The following is a 22,909-nucleotide window of genomic DNA, read 5'->3' as shown; positions in this document are numbered from 1 at the left end:
CCTAATTAAACAGTTGGACACTGTCTAGCATATCCTGTCATAGTTAATATCTATAAAAAACAACTTTGTATTATTAAATAAGTCAAGATGAAACACCTTTAACTTCTATGGCATTCGTCTCAGGAGTTGTCCATGAACTTTTTGAGTCGGCTGGAGTTAAACCTGCATTCTCAAATTGATAAGCAACAGTAGACAGAAACTTGAAACAAATGATAACTTATACTAAGACCGCAAAAGAGATTACATCTTTTTTCATGGGTTAAGATGCGATCGACTTTAAAGTGCTCAAATCAAAATTTAATATACCTTAAACGACCAAGATTGATCTTAGAGTTGGTTACACTCTATTCTGGTCATATAATATATAACAATATAAAATAGTAACAATGGCAGTAATACTAATAAAAATATAATAACATTAATAATCTCAACTTGTATGGTCTTTTGAGGTATTTAAGTTTCATCATCATCATCATCATCGTACTCAGTATATCCCACCAATAGCAATGCTATGGTAAGGTCTGAGGAGGGTAAGATGTAGACAGCCTTACCTCTATCCCATAGGGATAGAGAGGCTGCTTCCGGTGAGACCCCCGGCTCGATAGTAGTTTCGCATCAAGCCTTGGACATAAGGCACATAGCACTCAATCATCAGGGACACCGGCCGATTGGTGCATGTGCCCTTGTCTTTCGGCTATCAACGCCACCACATGATGCCTGATTAACCTTCCGCCACCTTTAACGTTATTTTCACGAGATTGGTAAAATAACGTCAAAATTAGTGCAATTTTACTTTTGCCCACCCGAGGGTTCACACATATATACTTTATATGCGCGCACCGCAAGCAGGGCGTTGAGGTATTTAAGTTTGATATATAAAAATAAGTTCCATATGTTTCGGGATTAAGAGAATGCTTAATTCATAACAATAGACACATTAAGTGTTTTATCTTTAAACATTTTGAAATTAAATAAAAATAATATTTTAAATGACCATGGCACTTCATTTTATCTATGTCATTGATAGGTTAAAATTAGATATAGGATAACCGTGACTGCTTATTAAGTTTTCACTCGTTAGCTTAGTCAACCAGTTTTGTACTGTTATTAATCACATCCGGTTGTGGCCCGTTAGCAACCCAACCAGTTTTGGTTAATTAGCTGATCCAACCTGTTTTGATCCATTAACTGACCCAAACAGTTTTGGATTGTTATTATAAATTATAGTAACAATGTAACTATAAAAATAATTTAGAAATAACATGAACATTATTCTAGTAATGCAACAATAAAAACATGGTAGATATAACTTACTAAGTTTTGACCAATTAACAATAATATCAGTTTATATAGTCATAATAAGTAGCACAAAATTGAACAAAGTTTATAAATGCAAAGATAATGATTAACTTTAAAAAAAGAATTTAAATACACAACATAATATAGAGTTGGTTAACCCTTTTAATAAACAGATATATAAATAGCCATTAATAAACAGATCATAATCATGTTGAAAATGGACTAATCAATTAACGGGGGAAAAATGGTTTCGTCTAAAAACGGGTTAAGTTGTTCCACCAATATTTTTTTCTCCATTTAAATACAATTTAGCGGGCTTTCAACTCGGTTACCCGTTTACTCCCTGTATAAAAAAAATGGAGAAGAAGAGTTATGTACCTTTCCAACATAAAGTTTAATATTTCCAAGAGCACCGTCGACACATCCAAAATATGCCCATGCCGACTACCCAGGTCCATTTGCTATGGAACCCATAATTACAAAATACCATAATAGAACAAAAGAAGATTCACTTACTATAGGTAAAATATTGGTTATTAAAAGCTAGAAGCTAAAGTAGAACGGGAAGCCTAAATGATGTTTACTAATTCAGCAAGGAATTTAGGTCATTAATCAAACAGGTCTGACCTGTGAAAATTTTTTGACCAATGAAACATTAATGACCTGTATGACTTGCAGAATAGGCATGACCCGTAAAACATATCTAACCCGCAAAAACTACTTTAACTCACGAAACATTTATGACCAGTATGACATGCAGAATAGGCCTGACCCGTAAAACAGGTCTGGCATGTGCAACAATTTTTGTATGTACAACAATCTGACCTGAAAAATAAAATTGATTCTAATATTCTTCTACTATGTAAACTTTCCACAGTATTTATTGGATAATATCTCATTAAATCAAATCCAACAACATAGTTTATTCTAATACATTTATGCAAAATGACATATAGGGCTCGCTTAGCACAAGCAAAAACTTTTAAAGTTTTAAATTATGTTATTGGCTCGCTTAGCACATATTATTGTTTGTTATTAAAAAGAAACCCTAACCATGGCCATAATATGCAATAAGTGACCCACATATGAAATTTGGTTACATTACCTGTGTAAAACTGGAGATAGAAAGAAATGGCTTGTCTACGACTCTACGCCCTTTTGATTTCTTGCCTGAAAATAACAATTTGTAGAACCATATAATTTTAGAAAAGAAGAACAAAAACTGCATGTCTATTAGGACACAAGTATTATAGTTGAACTAAAAAAAACCTTTTTTAGTTGACCCGTTTTGACCTGCCCGAACTTGCCTGGCCCGACCTGTTTGCCAGGCCTACTGAGGACCACAAAGATTATGACTTGCACTCATTATAAATATATATTATATATTAAAAAATGCTAATTTAGAAAGGTTGGCAAAAAAATTAAACAATATTTACCTACCATGTTGCCGGTTTGTCTCGAAAAAATTGCCACTGACAAGACCCAAAAAACAAACTTAGTGAAGTGACTACCAAAACATCGTACCTTAAATATGGTGTGTTGACTGATAGATTGTCCCAGCATACCAAACTCATAGCAGATTAATGTATCTACGATTTCAAAATACAAACTTACATATATCTCGCTAAATTACTAAAGGTGGGGCCAAAATCTGTCAATTTATCAAAATATCAAGATACGGTATCAGTGAATGGTGTGGATTTTGGAATTACTTGATTCTCAACTCTGCTGCAAAATTGAACAATTTACATTGCTATAGTTAAACTTAATTTTTTTGTTAAATGCTTCATTTAGTTACAGTGAGGATCATACCAAATGTGTAGAGCAGACGTCAAAGTAGAATGTACAAACTGCCCATCTACCTTTCTTTGAACATGTCGCATTCATACATATCATGGGCTACATACACAACATGATACATCCAGTACTTACAGGACATGGCACCCTAAAGCAAATTGATATATAAAGATTAGCAAAATGAATCAGTGGTATATCCTGACCTCAAGTGATTTAAATATCATGGAATAGGTGAAAGTTTGAGACAAATTTACCTTAAGGTGAATTGTACTTGCAATTTCATGCAGTGCAAAATGGCGCTTTGTATTCGATGTTGTCGTTGCATAACCGAATCATCTCTGTTGAAACAGGCAGGCATCAGTTATGCTGTTGTTTAGCTTGTCTATGTATTTGACTGTATCTAATGCCACCAACAGTTGATTCACCTATTTTTCATGATCAAACCGAATTATACTAATAAAATGAAATCAAAATATACAATCTGATTGCATATATACGTCTCGTAATAATCCTGTGTGGTTTATGTCCAGTTGACTTTTTGAAGGAGATCACCAAAAAATCATTATTCTAAACTTAATTGAATACAAAAGAAATACCTTTTTTTATAAAAGTAGTAAACACTTGCCTAATCATCTCTCCATTAACAACACCCCTTTGTGAATCAGTAGTTACGGTGTGCATATCCTGAATAATCTCCTGCCTGTGTGGCTAAGCAGACACCAAAGCTTTGTACTTTGTGACTGACTTGTGGCCAATCCATGGAAGCAACCACCTGTTAAAAGAAGGTCAAAACATATAATCTTTTTTAGTCAAATGGGTCAAATTTGAGACATAAAATAAGATGATAGAAATGTAACATAAGGCAGCAATAGAAGGGGTGGAGTCGTCTCCCTTTGAGGGATGGGTAACATCAGCACCGAAGATGATTGTTGGACGATTAGAAACATAAGGAAGCCTACCATTAAGAGATACACTGTTCCTCCATCCAGCCTAACATAGTATAAATAGAAATTAGGGCTCAATTACCCGAAACAATTGAAGAAACTGCAATTACAACCACCTATACTCTTCTCTCACAATATAATATATAATTTATAAACCAATTGACCTAGAATGAATAGAAGGGGAGGTTGCCAGCAGTTTTTTTATTCATCTTGGTGCCAATGTGTGGCGACGGCCGATTGAGCAGCAGCGACTGTTGATTGGCGGCCGCGATGGTTGATTCCTTTGGTCGTAGTGGTGATGGATGCTTTGATTGAGAGTGTTAACAGATCGGATGAAAGAGGGCGACGTGGGAGGATGGTAAACAGCCGGTAACCTCCTACAAGTATGAACATGTGATGAAAAGGTAACTATGATATTGTAAGGCTCAGATTAAAAGTTATGTTATTCGATGGCTGATATCCATTTACATTCTTCTTTGATCATATAATATAATATGTAATTTTTTTTTAATAAGTGGATCGACTCATTAACCCATTTAAAAGTAAAAATATATACTTTTAAATAAGTTTGACTCATCAACAGATTTATTTAACATGCATGTTTACAAATTAATTATAGCATGTCAATCTATTTTAACATGGCAACTTGTTTTAACCTTTTAGATAAATTGATTTCATGAGTGGTGTCATGACTCATGGTCATATGGTTTTAAGCATGTTCTGATTAGTGTTTTACACAAAAAGTAAATATACGAGTCATATTCAGTATTTTCAAATTAAACATGAATCCAGCTACACTATATGATTAAGCTTAGAAAAGAGTAGACGTACAGTTTTTCTTCACTTTTAAACGTTAAAAAGATTATCATGAAAGTGTAGTGCTAGCATTTTGATGTATGATGTTGTAAAATTGCGTACCTGGAGGATGAATTCGATCATTAATGCAAACCTGTAACACTGATTTCAGTATTGGTTTCTTGAACAATTGCCTGGATTAATCTCTGAATCGTGAATCACTTTCCGATAAACCTATTTGCAGGTTACACGCAATGATTTATCGGATAAGACAGAGATTTTCTGTAGATGGAATTGTATTTTGATGATTCTGTGAATGTGATGAACTAGAGAGAACGAGTAACCGTCTTTCTCTTCGTATGCATGCAATCGAGAGTTTCATTATTTTTGTCCAGGGAAAACATCGATAAATATATATATAGTCAATTCCCACATGAGCCCAAACATTAGTTACGCCCATTTTACATAACACTTAAACCTAAGTAAATAAATAACAAACCCATTGTTATTATAAAAGCCCATATAACCTTTAGGATTAAATCGAGCCCGCACTCCTGCATCACCTAACTCGTTTAATCTATAACGTTATTTCCTCGATCGACAAGTTAATCCAATAACACTAAAATATCCAACAATCCTCCCCCATTTTAGTGATATCCATGATCAACTTAATCATCACAGAATCGCAAACGTATGCATAAATGAAAATGTCCTACGGATTGAATTTTTATCTTAGTAAATTACACGATCAAAATATTCGAATATCGGGGTGTCCTATGGATTGAACCCTTGCTATCCATTTGAATACTTCAAGGCAAAATACACATACATTTATAAATCCAAATTCCACTCGACACAATATTTTACTAGCATGTGTCCTAATCCTTCAAAGAATATATAAAAGCTCAAGTCCAAAGCTTCTTGAAGTGGCTAATCTTCATATTCTTATAGGTAGTTCATTATTCTCGCACCCGCACTGCAATGTATCAATGAACTATTAAGAAGCTATACTTCAACCAATTTTATCTTGCGGTCCGAACACAAACCTTTGGATGTTTATGATATTGTGTTCCAATATCTATATGACAAGATTTTCGCATTGAATTCAGCATCTAACGTTGTATTAGATGGGAATTGGGTGTCTTGACATATGATATTAATGTATGGACTTTAAACCCATCCCCATGACTGACATGTTCACGAGATCTCTTCCTAACATTTTAGTTAGATCATCAGCCAAATTATACTCATATATTACAAACCCAACTGATATCACACCTTGTATTGTATAGTATATAACCGTCTAGACTTTCCATTATACATATGACTATAACCCATAGCCAGCACTATCCCACCTGATAGATTTTGGTGATATCGGTTTGACAACAATAGAATTTCATAAATTCAGTTTCTTAGCCATTCAACAACTTTTATTGGTTATTGCAAATGCTAGAAACTCGCATTCCATTATCAAGTGATACATATTCATTTCTTAATTACCTAAGAAATGAAGCATTCTCCAAAAGAGAATATACATCCATTGTTATGCAAGTTGTTTACTGCTTGCCAATATTGAGCACTAGGATTACTAGTTATCTACTCAAATTACCCATAAGAGTGTTAACCGAAGAACAATCAAACTAATTGAATTTCTTCAATACTTTCTCAATTCTCAATATAATGAAATCGAATCATCTATATGTTACTCCCTTTTATTATTATACCTAGGATAACATCAACCTTCCCCAGATCCTTTATATCAAAACTAGAAAATAATAATTTCTTTGTCTAATCATTCACTCAAACCCGAGTAAGATATCAAGGAATTGACAATTTCTTTTAAGAACGTAATTTTCCTTTCATTCTAAAATAACTCACATGACCTAACTTGGCATGTCACAAGATATACACATAGTCTACCCTACTTTGGAATTATTATGACATACAAGCAGATTCAATAACAAATAGAACATTAATATTTAGTTTAAATACTCCAATAAACAAATATCCGAATCCACCAAAGGTTCCATGTCGAGATAAAATTAATTTATTTGACTCAATAACATGTTTCAAAACATACTCGTTTAAAACAATATCAGATAGGAGATTCATTCGAATCCCTTGAACATACAACACATAATCCAAAACAAATGTTTTCCACAAGTAAATACAAGTCTTCAACCGGTTCAAATTCTTCAAACCATTTCATATCCTTGCATAAATGACTCGTGTCACCCGAGTCTACCCACCATGCAAGCATGTCATCCTGTACATATTAGGACTAAGAAATAAACCTCAAATAATTCTTCACCGAATTATTTTAAAACCATTAGACTTTTCGAGTCTAATAATAAACCCGAATATCGAGTTTCATTTATTTCACATCCCAAAGGGTTTTTCCAACTTGTATACTTCTAATGAGTTAATTATTACTCGGGCCGTGCCCATTAACTCTATATGTGTACCATCAGGGAAAATATTATAATAATATTTTTATTTCATTCAAACTATGAAAAACTTTTGTTTATTTGAATCAAATCCAGTTTTGTGCGTTTTGATAAATAATTAAATGTCTCGAATGACTCATTAAATCAACTACAAAACTCATGGTTTTATCAAAATTAAAGTAGAATTGGTAAGCGTACCTTTTGTAGCATTTGGGTCTTTCGACCCACCTTGATCCACCACATTATTCTTGTTTCCACCCGTAACTTTCACTTGGCGATCTTTCTTTAGGTGTCCCAATTTTCCACATCTCCAACAAAACAACTTTAACTTCTTGTAATCTTAAATTGGGATCAACTTGAATCCTTTGACTTTCACATATTAACACCAGAAACAAATCGAAAACAAATACTAATAGCAATTAATTGGATATAATATATGTTTCAATCTATTGACATAATATAACCAGTTAGTTCCAATAATATGCATTAAGAGAACTGCCAAGTTAATTGGTTTCTTTCATGAGTTCCATGCCTTATGTAATTTGACTTTTACACATTATCCATGATTTCATGTGGATTTTATAATATAATAAAATTTAATATAAGATTCAATGGTGAATAAATACATCACCCCATCATGAGGCAAATTTGTTTTTTTTTTTTTTTTGAAAATTGACTTTCATTAAAAACAAACACAACCAACGACTCTCACCAAGACGGAGAAAGACGCTGAAATCCAAAAACCAAAACCAACAATCACGTTACATCAAATAAACACCAACTTTTCCAATCCACTACCCCTATCTTAGATCTATTTTTGTACCAAAGAAAACCCAAAGATTTTATATCCGCAACCATTTCTGCCACCTTAGTGTTCTTGCCCGAAAAAATCTTTTCATTCCTAGCCCGCCAAATCCTCCAACAAGTAATGATGACAATTCCATGAATAATCAATCTCTTATTCCCCGTCGCACCACAAACCTTATGCACTTCCACCAAATCATTGACATGAAAAACAAAAGATCTAGGGATGTTGCACCATGAACCAATCGCATTCCAAACGGCCATAGAAATGAAACACCCGGTTAACAAGTGCTCGAGCGATTCCTCATTACTCTCACATAAAGCGCAACTATAATCATCACAATGCAAATGACGTCTAGCTAAAGCCTGCTTGGTTGGAAGACTATCCAGAACGGCCCTCCACATAAAAATATTACATTTTTTCGGGACCCAATCGCTCCATTGGAAACTGGAACTCCCAGCATCCACAACTGACCGCACCATCCATCTTTTAATCGCCGAAACCTCGAACTCTTTGCAGCTACCAACCGCCCAAGACCATGAATCTTCACGGTCAACCATTACCACCCCTTGAAGGAGATCTTCCAACTCCTGCTTCTCGATCACCTCCTGTTGGGAGCAAGGAGCTCTAAGCCAATCCCACACAATGCGACGAGAAGATCCAGTGACCACCAACCGATCTGCTAACAAGACATTTTTATGTTTTTCTACCGCATATAAGGACGGATACTTGTCCATAATCGGCGCCGAACCCAACCACAAATCCGTCCAAAACCGAACTTGGCGACCATTCCCAACTATGGCCCGGATCACTCTATTAAAACCCACACCATCAACCTTAAATTTGTTCCAAAACATAACACAATTCTTCCAAACCCCGGGAACTCCATTATTAACCGGAGCAAGCCCCCAACAGCGCGAGGACCCGTGAATAGACAACACTACTCTTCTCCACATCGCGTGATGATCATTTAGAAATCTCCCAAGCCATTTAGTAATCAGCGCTTGATTATTAACCTCTAAACGAGCGATACCTAAACCCCCTTCTTTTATAGGTTTGGTGACTACCTCTCAAGCCACCCATGACATCTTCCTCACTTCATCCGAACCACCCCATAAGAACCTTCTCATCAAAGCTTCTAAATCATTGGTAACCTTCTTAGGTGCCTTAAAAAGCGAAAAATAATAAGTGGGAAGACTATCCAGCACCGATTTAATAAGGGTTAACCGACCGGCAATAGATAACGAATTAACTTTCCATTTAGATAGCCTCTTCTTGAACTTGGACACAACCGGTTCCCAATTAACCACCCTATTCATGTTAGCGCCAACCATAATCCCTAGATAAGAAAACGGGATTCTACCCGGCTTACAACCCATGAAACCAGCTTGGATATCGATCTCACCATCTTCTACACCTACTCCAAATAACACTGATTTATGGAGATTAATCTTTAGCCCCGAACACAAGTAAAATATGCGAAGAATACGTTTCAAGTTATCAAAATTAAAAGAAGACCACTCTCCCATAATCATAGCATCATCCGCATAAAAAAGATGGGATAAAGTAGGACCTTCATTAGGAAGAGTAATACCATGAAACGCACCTATATCACAGGCTTGTTTCAACATACCTGAAAAAGATGAGGCAAATTTGTTATACTGCTGTTTAAATAACACCAATTCATTTATTTATTAAATAATGCATATTTGAAAATGGCTTATAGATTAAATCTCAAATCAACACAAACAAGGCAATGAATTGATTTTATATAAAAAAAAAATCACACCCTTTAGGCCTTTACCAAACTTCAATTCGATTCACATCAAATTGAATTGGATCCATTAACCCTTCCAGATAATCAATATACAAAGCCTAATTCTTTATCTAGGCCACCAATTATTTATTTAGGTTAATAAATGATCCAGTAGTTAATATTAGTATTCTAGATCACGTTACCCAAAATCAATATAACTGAACCCAAAATCAGTGACCAAAATCAATTAATTAATTAAAAATTGTTCATGATGGTTACCATAAGATATCTTGAAAAACAAATTTAGAGTGTTATTGTATTTCTAAAATGACACGCTATGGAATCAATTGGATTTAATTAAATCTCAAATTTAAATCCAATCTGAAATTTGATATTTCTGGTACTAAACCATATGAATAAAATTCATTATATGTGAATTAGGATTTCCACCAAAATTCGGTCGAACCACACATTTAACAAACCGAAAATTGATAAAATAATAACCAAATCAAACCCAATAGGTTTATCTTTGTTGTAAAATTGCGTATCTGGAGGATGAATTCGATCATTAATGCAAACCTGTAACACTGATTTCAGTCTTGGTTTCTTGAACAATTGCCTGGATTAATCTCTGAATCGTGAATCACTTTCAGATAAACCTATTTACGGGTTACACGCAATGATTTATCGAATAAGACAGAGATTTTCTGTAGATGAAATTGTATTTTGATGATTCTGTGCTATATGTAAAGGAATATGACGCAAGCGATAGAGTCTTCATGGTAAGTGATAACCATACCCAATCGTGTTAATATGTTAATGCAAAGTAATTATAGGTTAGCTTGCTTTTTGCAATCATTTGTTTATATTATCCCCAAATCAAAACAATAATAAAAAAGAACTAAAATCCAACACCACTTTTGAAGTTGTGAGAAAGTGGTCTTAATAATTGTTTTAAGGGAGGTGGGGGCGCTTGCGGGTACTGTGGTATTGTAATGCGGGTATAGTCCTCTCATGCAGGTATACTTCCATCTCCTATTTAACCTCATATCGGGTACCCAAAATCGGGTAGTATTAGCTGAAGAAATGTATGCATTGGAGTTGGAATTGTATTTGTTTGTGGGCCCTCAATCTTACATACGCAATCATCAATCACCTTTTGTAATTTAAAATAAAAGAAAATTGGTTTTAGGGTATTTGAGAGGAGTGATGCCTATGGTTTAAGTGGTTTTGGGTAGGATGAGCTCGGTACAAAACCATTAATGCTTTAGAATTTCTCAAAAACTTTGTATCAGTGCCGGTATCGAAAATTGTACAGTTTGGTACCGGTATTGTAGACAAAAATTCGGTAAAATGATAACTATAACCCAATATGAATTAATAGTTTAGTTAGCATGTACAACTTAATTGCATAATCCATGCAATTTTTAAGGCTTTGTGCGTGTGTGTATTTAAACCAAATATTGATTTCTGGTTATTATTTTTCAGATAATAACAATGACTATTTACCGAAGATTAACTATTAATTATTCCTCGAATAATTAATTGCCACGACTATTTTTCTCAAAAGTATTTCCACACATATTAATCACAAGTATTGCTGCTCATTGTGTAACTGTTTAAGTTCTTACATCATTGACAACATTATCATATAATATAGAGGGACGATCTGTTCAAGAATCACTTAACTGCTGAAAAATGTGTTAAATCAATCTTGATCACAATTTCGCTAATCAATGGTATATAATGTAATGACTTTAATAGCTATTTTGATATAGTGTTACTTTGTTTTATTGGTATTTGTACTTTATGATTTGTGTAGGTTAATTGTAAGTTGAACTTATATATATAAATCTCTGGTCGGTGTATCTGGACGGGCACTTTTAGACCATTAAACTTTAATATTTAGGCTACCCTTGATATATAGTTATTATTTATTGTTGTACTATAAAAAGGCTTAATTAAACCAATCTCCTGCATATATTTGTAATAAGGACAGTACGTATGTGCACGTCTTAGATTAATTTAAGATTCAGGTTGACATTAGCTGGTAGGCAGTATCGATCAAACCATAAATAATATTGTAGTAATGCACACCTCCTTTTCAGCCTTTTAATTTAGTTTTTTCATATGTTTTTTTGTTTCTTTCTTCTTCCATTTTTCTAATGTTGGTTTTGTTTTTGTTGATTTCTTTTATAGAGTCGGTTTGTGGTCAATAATCATACCATTTTATCTCTGAGGTGGGACTTTGTTGTCACTTGTTTATGGCTTGCCCTTTTATGCTCTTCTTTTGTTGTGACAAATAATATTCAGGCTTTATTTCACAAGTTCATTGCGTAAGTATTATCTATATAGAGTAAAAGAGAAAGTTGGTGTCACAATGTAGATATAGGTTTCAAGACTTATATATATATATATAAAAGATACTTGTGCATCTAAAACCATTAATTTAGCTTTGGTCTGTTGGCTTGGTGGTGTTGTTTGAAGTTGGTGTTTTTTGAGTTGCCCGGGTTTAATTCTTAGCAGAGGCAAAAAATATTTTTTTGAACTTTTTTTCTCCATTTTTGTCATTATTGGGTCATCTTGCCAACCGAATTTTTTTTCTAGATTAGTAAGCGAGGGTTTTTTGTTTTACCGAATTCGTGTCGTCTCATCGCCACAATGTTCGGGCCTGACAATGTTCGGGTTTTACCGACTTACCACACAACGTCCAGTACCAATAACACTTGGGTTTTACCCACGTTTAGGTTTTACCGAACTTTATTTTAGTGCCGTTGCTGTAACAAATGTAAACGAAATCAACATGATTTTTGTTGACCCACCGACGAGAAACTTGAATTTTTAACAGCGCTCCGGTTTTACCGACTTACCACCACAACTCCTGAATATTAGTCGACTCGCCGCTGCAACGACCGAGTTTTACCAACGACCGGGTTTACCGACCGAATAAACATTGTTTTAAATTTGTTAACAAAAAAATTATAACACGTTATACGAGTGTCGTTGAGTCATTTCCACGTTGACTCGCTGTTGTCGTCCGGGACCAATCAACGCCACCTCATTGGCATACCTCAATTTTTATATTTATTTTTTGTTTTCATTTTCTTTTAGTTTCAATACTGTAACGAACATAGTTAATATTGACTAAATTCGCGTTGACTCGCCGTTGTGAAACCCGAGTTTTACCGACAGATTTTACCGCGCAACGCGCAGGTAAATTACTAGTTTAAATTAAAACCACAACTTTACAATTTGCGGGTTAGAGTAGAACTTGTTGGAAGTAATTTCGGACTCCAAGTCACAACTCGGTGAACTTGAAGGATCAATAATGACAAGTAGGTCATAGTTGGTTATGTTTCCTAGTTACGGTATATTTCCTAATTGTATTGTAATTATAATAGGTATGTATTGACTAGCAAGTTAGGTTAGTCTATGTAAACCAAGATGTGTTAGACATTATAGATTGTGTGATGTGAGGTACAACCGAGTTAGGGTTCATCTAGAGACACACACGAGATATAACTGGGTTATTGTTCATTTAGATGCAACCGAGTTAGGGTTCATCAAGAGTCAAACCGAATTAGGGTTTGAGAGATTGTAATCAGTTTTTTGAGTGAAATTTTCTGATTAATTAAGGAGAGTTGGTCGCTTATTTCGTGTTTGATTATCGCGATCTGGGACTTGAGAACTTTCTTACATTCACTTCAAAACGATTTTAGTCATTTTACAAAGACATGTTCGAAATCAGTATAGACAGCTGAAATCCCGTCTCAGGAAGGTTCATTAAGGTATTTGGGTAATTTCAAAGTTGAAAAAAGAGGTAAAATGTTTGGACGTTTAAACCGACCTCCCAAAACCCCTAGTCCTACCCATGATTGGAATATGACTATTTAAAAAAAAACTAGTTTTCTGACAGTGACCATCAATGTACAAAAACATGAGTTTCAGATCACTTTTCATTATAGGCCAGATTCCATAATCCAACTTAAAGATATAATAATTTCCCATAGCTTATGAAGATTGGGTCTCGAGTTTTTACAGATACATGTTGCAAGTGTGTCCATTAACTACATGAACAACATGACAAAGTTGAAATGGCATATGAATCATACCTAATACCTATGCTCCAAAACAACAACAAAAATAAAAAGAATAAAGATATGTATCAACAAATAAGAGCCGATATAAGTTGTTAAAAGTAGATCTGCTTGTTTTATAGCTTGTGAACAAGATGACAAATTAGAAACTTTGTACTAACCAAATTAACGATTTGCTTTTCTAAAGGATTGATCGACTAGCGCGCAGCAGTCTTTTTCGTATCACAGTCCATAACTTTTTAAGTAGAAGTCGAAAAGGCCGGTCTTGATTAATATTTAATATGCATACAGCATACCAATTAACTATAGGATCCACTTACATCAAAAGTGACAAAATTCTGATAAGTTTTGTTAGCATTGTTAATATAAAAAAAATAAAGAAAGAAGTTAAGTTGGAGGTCTATGTAAGTGCATTGATCCAAGCTATGATCACCACACATTTTCATTTTCATATAAGTTATAACTATCATCAAAACAAATGGCATATCCTTGTAGGATTTGGTTCTTCCTTTATCTTGTTCTGGTTTCAGTAAGAGTCTCCGAGACACGAGTTCTTACTAATAATAGTGGAGGGACACTGATCGAGAGGGCGCAGAAAATACTAGAGGTAAGTATTCAACAACATGACATGGTGGAACTCAACAAGCGTTATAACACGAACCGCTTAAGCCCTGGTGGCCCTGACCCAAAACACCACTAGCATTTACATTTCCGGTGGAGATATTAATGCCGGAATAGTCCGAGTCAGGGACTACCGGACTAATGTTTTTCTTATTTTGTAACTTTATGGCTGTATGTAGTTGAGACTATAAGTTGTACGGTGAGAGTTATAGTGAGGCTTTATGTGTTTTCTGTGGTTTTTGTTGGTCTTTGGAAAAGGGTTAAAGGGACAAAAGTGGTGGTGTATGCTCAAATATTTTAATGTGAGTTCAAGTTAAAAGAATATTCTTGGTAAACTTTTCTCAAATAGTGGTGGTCCATGACTATATATAATCCCTAGTTGAGGCAAATTGGCTTTTAATAATGGTTTAAGGGCATAGATGTAACTGATATAAACATAAACCAATCACTGCATGAAATGAGGCACTTGTTTGCCAACTTATATGAGTAAAGGTGATATATTTGACATGTTATATATATATTAGATAACTTGGTACAGACCGGCGGCTCAACCGTTTTGAGGGCATAAAACAGAATTTAAAATCGGTATCCTTTTTGAAAAAAAAATAAATATATGGTTTTGTTTAGTAGCCTAGCACATGGGAATATGCATGATGACATGAATTTGTGTATTTGATTTCAGAAAGGTCACGTAATCACACGTGTTGGAGTGAGTTTTTGTTAAAAGAAAACCGCTCTTGTATATATAGTACACTCATTTCTTGACTTGGTTTCTCGTCAACTATGAGAATTAAACGAAGTTAAACCTTAAAACACGTATTCACATCCAATAAAAAAAATGAGATTAAGAATTGAAAGAGTTGCATCGGAAGAGAACTGAACATATAGTCAAACCCTAAAAATTTGAGTGCCCTTGAATATATGGGGTGCAATCGAGTCTCCCCTTAGACCATCTCCAATACAAGGGGGAAAAAAGTCCTTAGTTGCCCTTGATGATGTGGCTTATGACATGGATGAGAGAGAGTGAAAAAAGCCCTTGATGATGTGGCTTATAAGGGCTTAAAAAAGAGAAGAAAATAGTGTTTTGTGAAGGGAGATATGGAGCCCACATGATAATGGTCTCTTGCAAAGAAGAAGTTTTGATGTTGATTAGCTTATATGGCATTGGGTAGATAAGAAGGGCACATGGTAAGGACCACATTGCATTGTGATGGTCTTATCGAATCTCCGGCCTGGTGAACGTACAACATGAGTATTTTTATCCAGAAATATATAATGAGTGTTAGCAACTTGTTAATTTTCTTTACAGAATATGTCAAAACTAAGGCGTGGAGTTGTCCGTCTACCTCATCAAGCACTTTAGAAATCTAAAAAAAAAAAACTTTACGAGTTGAGAGTTAAGATGTGACATATATATATAATTGAAAAGTCTATTTTGAACATGGTTTAGTTACGAGGTGAGGTTTAGATGTGACACAATTGAGGTGATCTCCACTTACCGATCATGATCTTTTGTCAACCATAATACCATGTTACATATACTATACATGTGCTGAAAGATAAAGATAATTATGGCTTAACGCACGTCCATGTTTACTGGAATTCTAAATTACAAAGCTGTTTAACTTTATTTATCGTTTTAAAATATATGAATCCTATAACTGATATGTTTTATTGTTGGGAAATGATTTAAAAGAGAGAGAGAGAGAGAGAGAGAGAGAGAGAGAGATTTTAACGGTTTAAAACACTGGAAATTAATTACATATATAATTGGTAACCCAAAAGGGTACGAACTCTTATGTGGGTGCTCAAGCCCGAGACTTTGACTGAGGAAGTTGTGGCAGTTTTGATGGCTGCCCTTTGCTCACATCAACGCAAGCAACTTAAGAGCCGCCTTTCATGTTTTGGTTTGTGTATGAGACCGGTTCAGATCATGGCATCTCCACAACTCAACTTGGATGGCATCCGTTCACATGGCAAGAGTCACAGGCACTTATGTGCTCGTTCGCAAGGGAAGCCAACGAAGGGATGCAATGATTCACGCGATTTTGGGAAGCACACATACACCATGGTTCAACCTTCTTGTCATGATGGTTATAAGGGCACCGGTTCACATGTGAAACGCGTGAATAAGTGTGTTGCTTTTCGAGAAGGCATGATGGTTAAGTGAAAGGGTGCGAGAACACCTGTATAAGGCTACCCACTAGAATTACTACAATTTTTATTGCTATATATAGAAGCAATAAATATTAAACCGAAAACCTTGAAACCTCACTAGTTTGTCCGGGTTATCATCTCGTGCAAGAACTGATTATCAATCCACGTACAATGCTTCATTGTATCTTAATTAGGAGACAATTCGCCGATAATCAAAGCCACAAGTCAAAAGACCCAAGGTGGCAAAATTGCTTTAAGGATAAAGAAATCGCTCGTTTTAAAGTAAAAAGTAGTTGAATAGCACGTATTGATAATTGAAAATAACTATCTTTAAGTAATTCAGCAATAAGGATATATCATATATGTCTTCCAATAATCTACAACAGATGTCTTGTGACATTGTCAAGTTATAGATCATTTCCATAGTGGTTGTTTCAAACGTTGGCAAAAGAAGAGGCAATTTCTCTTGGCAACACTTAATGTCTCCTACGTTCTCACCAAACCATCTCGAATGCAATGCCTAACTTTTTTTTATCGTTCTTCCTGATCGCGGTCAAGCTCATTCTTCATTGCTTCTCTTCATTCCTAAAAGGAGATCATCTTCTTGGGTTTTCTCTTTTAGTTTGCTATGGCTATTAGTGAATGCTAGTATTATAACGAGCCGAATTGATACAGACTGAATTTATGTTGCGTTCCACTGCAACGCGTAGTGTTTCATCTAATAGTTAATTATTAATAATTCAATTTTCTTTTATGTGAATCGATCGATTTATGATTTTTATTGATATTTTAGGTTCTTCCTGAAACCGGGGCCTTTTCCTATAGCATGAGGGTGCACCACGTACTTGTGTAAAAGCCAACTATACCTAATATTGACATCTTATCATTATCTTGAAGTTAGGAAGTCAATCATCCCCTTGAAGTTAGGAAGTCAATTCTTGCTTTTATATACTAATTACTAACACATATTGACAACACGTGAAGTTTTATCTTATCCTGTTTGGTGTAGCTGATATGACTATGTTTAGCAAAACAAAGTTAAATATGTGACATCATTTAATGTTTGAAATTATGAAATTATAATATGCAAGTTTGTGGGCGTTTACCATATAAAAACTACGTATTCACTCGCAGCCAACTATATTAAATTTGCAGGCTAGCTATTGACCATGAAAATATGGAATAACTTGAAGCAGGTAGGAACCCGGCCAAGGTGAAATACATATCAATTAGGAGTAAGCCGGGTATCGATGATGAAACACGAACTGGTGAATCGGGGTTTTGTGAAGAGCGCTCAGGATTGCTCTCATACTTAACGAAATAGTTAACCACCATTCACCATGGGGACCTTTTAAGTTCCCCTATAGCAAACTTATAGCATATATGACCCAATCAATAATATACTATCTAGGAACCTAGTTCATGATATTAATACATATCACATGGATATTTGATGTAATTTATTCTAATTGCCTAGAACTTCGCTAGAACAGATGTATTATCTCGTTAAGTGTTTGGATTTTTATATAACCTTTAAGTTTATCTAATTACCTACAATAAGTTAATTTATATACTAAATTAACTGTTTAAAAAATGAAAAAGAACTTCATTTTTAAAGTTAAACCTGTAAAACAAATGTTGGCATCAACCAAAACGACAATACTACTTAGTTGAAAATGACAATAAAATCATATAAACGACATAGTATAATGGGTATTATGTCTTATGTGTTGAAACTATTGCTTAAAACAAAGAAAGCAAAGAAGGGTGACTAGATTAACGACTAAAAGTTGCATGACTTTGTATAGCTCAATATTTTTTATTACAAATATTTTATGCATTAATATTTATAATATGACAAAAAGAAAATTTTCAAACATTGCTTTTAGGAGATGTTTGTTAACCTTTTAATCATTTTGAATCGAATAGAGATAAAGTGTATTTGATTTACTTAAAGGCATATTTTAATGGTTCATTGAGCCTCTTAATTAACGGGTAAATTTTGGAAGCATGTTAACCGATTAAAATGTCACATCTTAATCGGTCAAGTCTCTTAATAACATAACACAAGGCTGCCACATAGCCCCCTTAAAATCAACAATTTAAAATAAATTATTTGTGCTCCTTACTAATTAATTTGGTAAAGTCTTAAAATCACACAGATTATATTTGTATTATAGGTATATCCGTGTGTGTGTATATATGTATATATATATATATATGTGTGTGTTTCACTCTTTTTCAACACGATCTCCATATCTCAATCGCTATATGTGGTGATTCGAGGCGCAAGAGGTGATTGAATGGTCGTGGAGGTGTGACGTTACAATTGGAATAATAAATATAATAATAATAATAACGACGTTACAATAACAATAATAATAAATACAAATTATTATAGCAAAGACTATTGCCTTATAAAACATGTGTTTATATGCTTCACACATGATCAAATGCTAGTTTACATGTGAACACAAATTGTAGAATGTTCACTCCTTCAATTAATTGTGTTTTGTAACTTGGGTGGGGTTGGCGGCCGTAGATTTAAGTTAACTTCTTTTCAATTGTTGTAGGTTTTACCTTTTTGACAAACTTTTATAAATATGCTCATATAAACTTTGTTTTGTATTTCATCATTAAATATGATACTTAGTCTAGGATTCAAGGGTTGTAATCATAAGTAAATATTCTTCACATATTAACAAGATGGATAGTTCATGTGTGAACTAATACTAGTTTATATGTGGATTCATGATCTATATGTGAATATACATGTATTGTCTTATTGATGGTTCCATGGACCATATATGTGAATACATAATCCACTAATTCCAAATAGTCAAATACCCAAACTCAATGATAACCAACTCTGACTAAACACCCACTTATAATCACATGTGAATAAAAAACTTAGATTAATTCAAATATGAATCCACACTTTACTAATTTGTAAGACGTCAAAAAAAAGTGTATCCACGTGTGCATCTGATTAAAGAGGTAAATTGCTTGCTTTATGGTTCATTATTCTTAATTGAAATATTAATTATGAGTAAGATATAGTGTCAAAAGAGAGACATTGATCCACTCTACACCATTAGTGTCATAACTTCCAATAAAAAATGGTCTTGTGTTGTCTTTCAACCCCAACTACTCGTCTAATAGTTCGTAAATTTCCTCAAAAGACCAGTCATTGCGTCATGTTCTTCACAGTGGCGAATCCAAAAATTTTTTCCGGTGGGTTCACTGTCCTTAAACGCTCTAGTTTAATAAGGCCGAATATATATAAAAAAACCCGGGTCGGTTAGACGGTTCGGGTAAAGTAAGGTTCACTAATTTTCAGGTCGGTTAAGGTTCACTAATATTCGGGTCGGTTCAACGGTACGGGCCAAGTAAGGCTCAACAAATTAACAATTTAACACCACTATTTTTTAAACGGCCAAATGAAACTGGTTAAACGAACAAAACACGTCTAGCCATAGAGTCAACTAGACACCCAAGTTACAAACAAACAACCAAAACACAGAAAACAAACATGAGTTATTTGCAAAATAAACTACAACACCTATGATTCCAATGGGAATATTATAGTCTTCCATTTACCATACAACTAAATTTGGCAATGCAGCATGAGATAGGGACATAGTCTTAACCAATTTTAATTCCTCCATTAAACTACACAAATTTACATTGTCATATGAAATCGTCACCCTTCTAATGGCCAAACTGGTTAACAAAAATATAAATAATGAGCAGTTGAAAACTGGTTAACAAAAATAAAACTGAAGAGGGAATCAAACCCTGGTTCTTAGGTTAATAACAGAGTGTGTTTACCAGCGGACCATGATTTCATTTTGTGACTTGATTCACTCACAATTTATATATGGGTTCACTCTCATATTTTATATAGGTATTTATATAAAATCCGAAACTCAATGGGTTCCCGTGAACCGCACTCGGATACCTAGATCCGCCCCTGGTTCTTCAAACGGAGTGGTGATCCGTTTATCAGAGTGATCCCAAATATCTAGATCTTTACTATCATTACAACACACACACACACACACACACATATATATATATATAGGGTAGGGTTAATGTAAAAAACAATATTTTTGTGAGAAGAATAAGAATAGATATAGGCCCTTGGATCTATGATCTAGTGGTTAAGATTGGTAGTTTATAAATAATTGTATTGTTTCATATTTACATTGTATAGTGTTATATTTAGGTGCTTTATTTTATTTTAAAGCCCTTCTCACACTTCTCACAAAACACTTGTTTTTTATTTGAACTCTATATATATATATATATATATATTTCATATGTTTTGGATATCACACATTTAATTATTGTGTCTAACCCTTTTATGGATATGTAGATCAGAATTCTATAGATTTGATCATAAAAATAATTGTTCTACTATATGATCGCATGTTGGTCAACATACAAACATAATATGCAGATCATATATATGTTTGTCACGTTAACCATATGGAAAATTCATCAGAGTCCACGATCCCTATAGATCAGCCAAATAAAACTTCAGTATATAAGGCCATGTGTACTGGGCGAAATTGGATGATATTGAGGTGGAACACCACCCCCTAAGCGAAATTGGGGCGAAATGGGTTGGGGCTTGGGGTATTTGTCGTCGGGGAGGAGATTGATTTTATTATTATTATATTACTAGTGTGTGTGTTAATATATATACATATATATATATTATATATACTATTAATATATATATATATATATATTATATTTCTATTTGTGGTCCCTACACCATTACACTCCAAAAACAAATTATCACCCTTTGCTGACTGGACGTCACACGGCGCAAAACGCCCTAATTTGTAGCTCCACCTCTACGCATAGCCTAATGGACTACCTTTTAGAAAACATCATTTTGTACCGAATACTACAAAAGTCAAAACACTTTTGTTGTTAAAAACATTGTTAGTACGTCTATATTCTATTAGATGAGTTAAATATAAGTCATATGCCGTTAAAAGATAATAGAAAATAAAATTAAATATATGCAACTCTTAAAATGATGTATAGATACGGATCAACATATGGCCCATATATATATCCTATGCCACATATGTTTTACACTTTTACAACTTTCACATTTAAAGTTTTTCGGTGATCATTGTCATGCACCAAGGGGGTTTTTTTTTCATTTATCATTAAAATTAAAGTTGGCATTTTAGACTTTAGTCCCACTAATCAACTTTGTCGTATCTATCATAATCCTCTATATAAACGACTCGTTTTGATTGTCCAACCATCCCACTTCGACACTATGGCTAGTCTTTCCAAATTCACCCTTTGCATGATACTAGTTTTGTCCATGTGTGTATCCGATTCGCAAGGCATACGTTCACTAGACAAGCTTTCTGTTGAAACAAAAATCCCAACAGATTTACGTAACATGTTACACAAACACGGGTTTGACGAGCGGGCATTACAGTATTATTTGAGGAGGGCAATGTTCGAAAATATTCCAGCAAGAGTTGCCCCTGGAGGTCCCGATCCTCATCATCATTTCTGAAGTTTGTTTTTTGTAATGCTACGTACGGACCTTTTTTTTTCTTTTCATAATGTAAGTTACATTTTGCGTTTTTGCTTGTAACTTCTATATATCAAACTATTATCGTTTTCTTTTCATTATCGTTTCATTGTTGCACACTTCGTACTCGTGCAACGTATGTATAACTGTTTTAATTACTTGCATTCGACACATGCGAACGCTTTATGAACGAATATCAAGGTGGCCAAAACCCCTAGCTCCTGACCGTGGTCATTGATATATTTAATTTATGAGGTTAAACCCAATTTTCTTTTTAATGCAAGATTTTAAGGCTTATGTCAATATAAAGAGAAGGCTTCATAAGGCCATAAACAAGCTAAACCGAAGCTTAATTAATATTAAGTTTGGAACTTCCGTATCTACAAAATATTTATTAGATTCATGTATCAATAAAGCAGGTTTGCCTAGAGTACTTTAACCGACACAATATACACAAAAGTATATGATAAGAGCATTCATATCCCTTTCCCTCAATATTGTGAATGTGATTTCATAATTCAGGATGTGACTGCGAACGTTTAAGAGTGGATAAGAGATAAAATGTTACTGTTTATCTGTATACTTGGAAAAACAATGTGTCATCATATTAACTTTTTAA

This window comes from Bidens hawaiensis, unplaced genomic scaffold (genome assembly GCF_021521415.1).
Source record: "Bidens hawaiensis isolate Kalapana, Puna unplaced genomic scaffold, B.hawaiensis_p1.1 tig00015556_1, whole genome shotgun sequence".
In the NCBI taxonomy this organism is placed as follows: Eukaryota; Viridiplantae; Streptophyta; class Magnoliopsida; order Asterales; family Asteraceae; genus Bidens; species Bidens hawaiensis.
Note: the sequence above shows the minus strand (reverse complement) of the source record.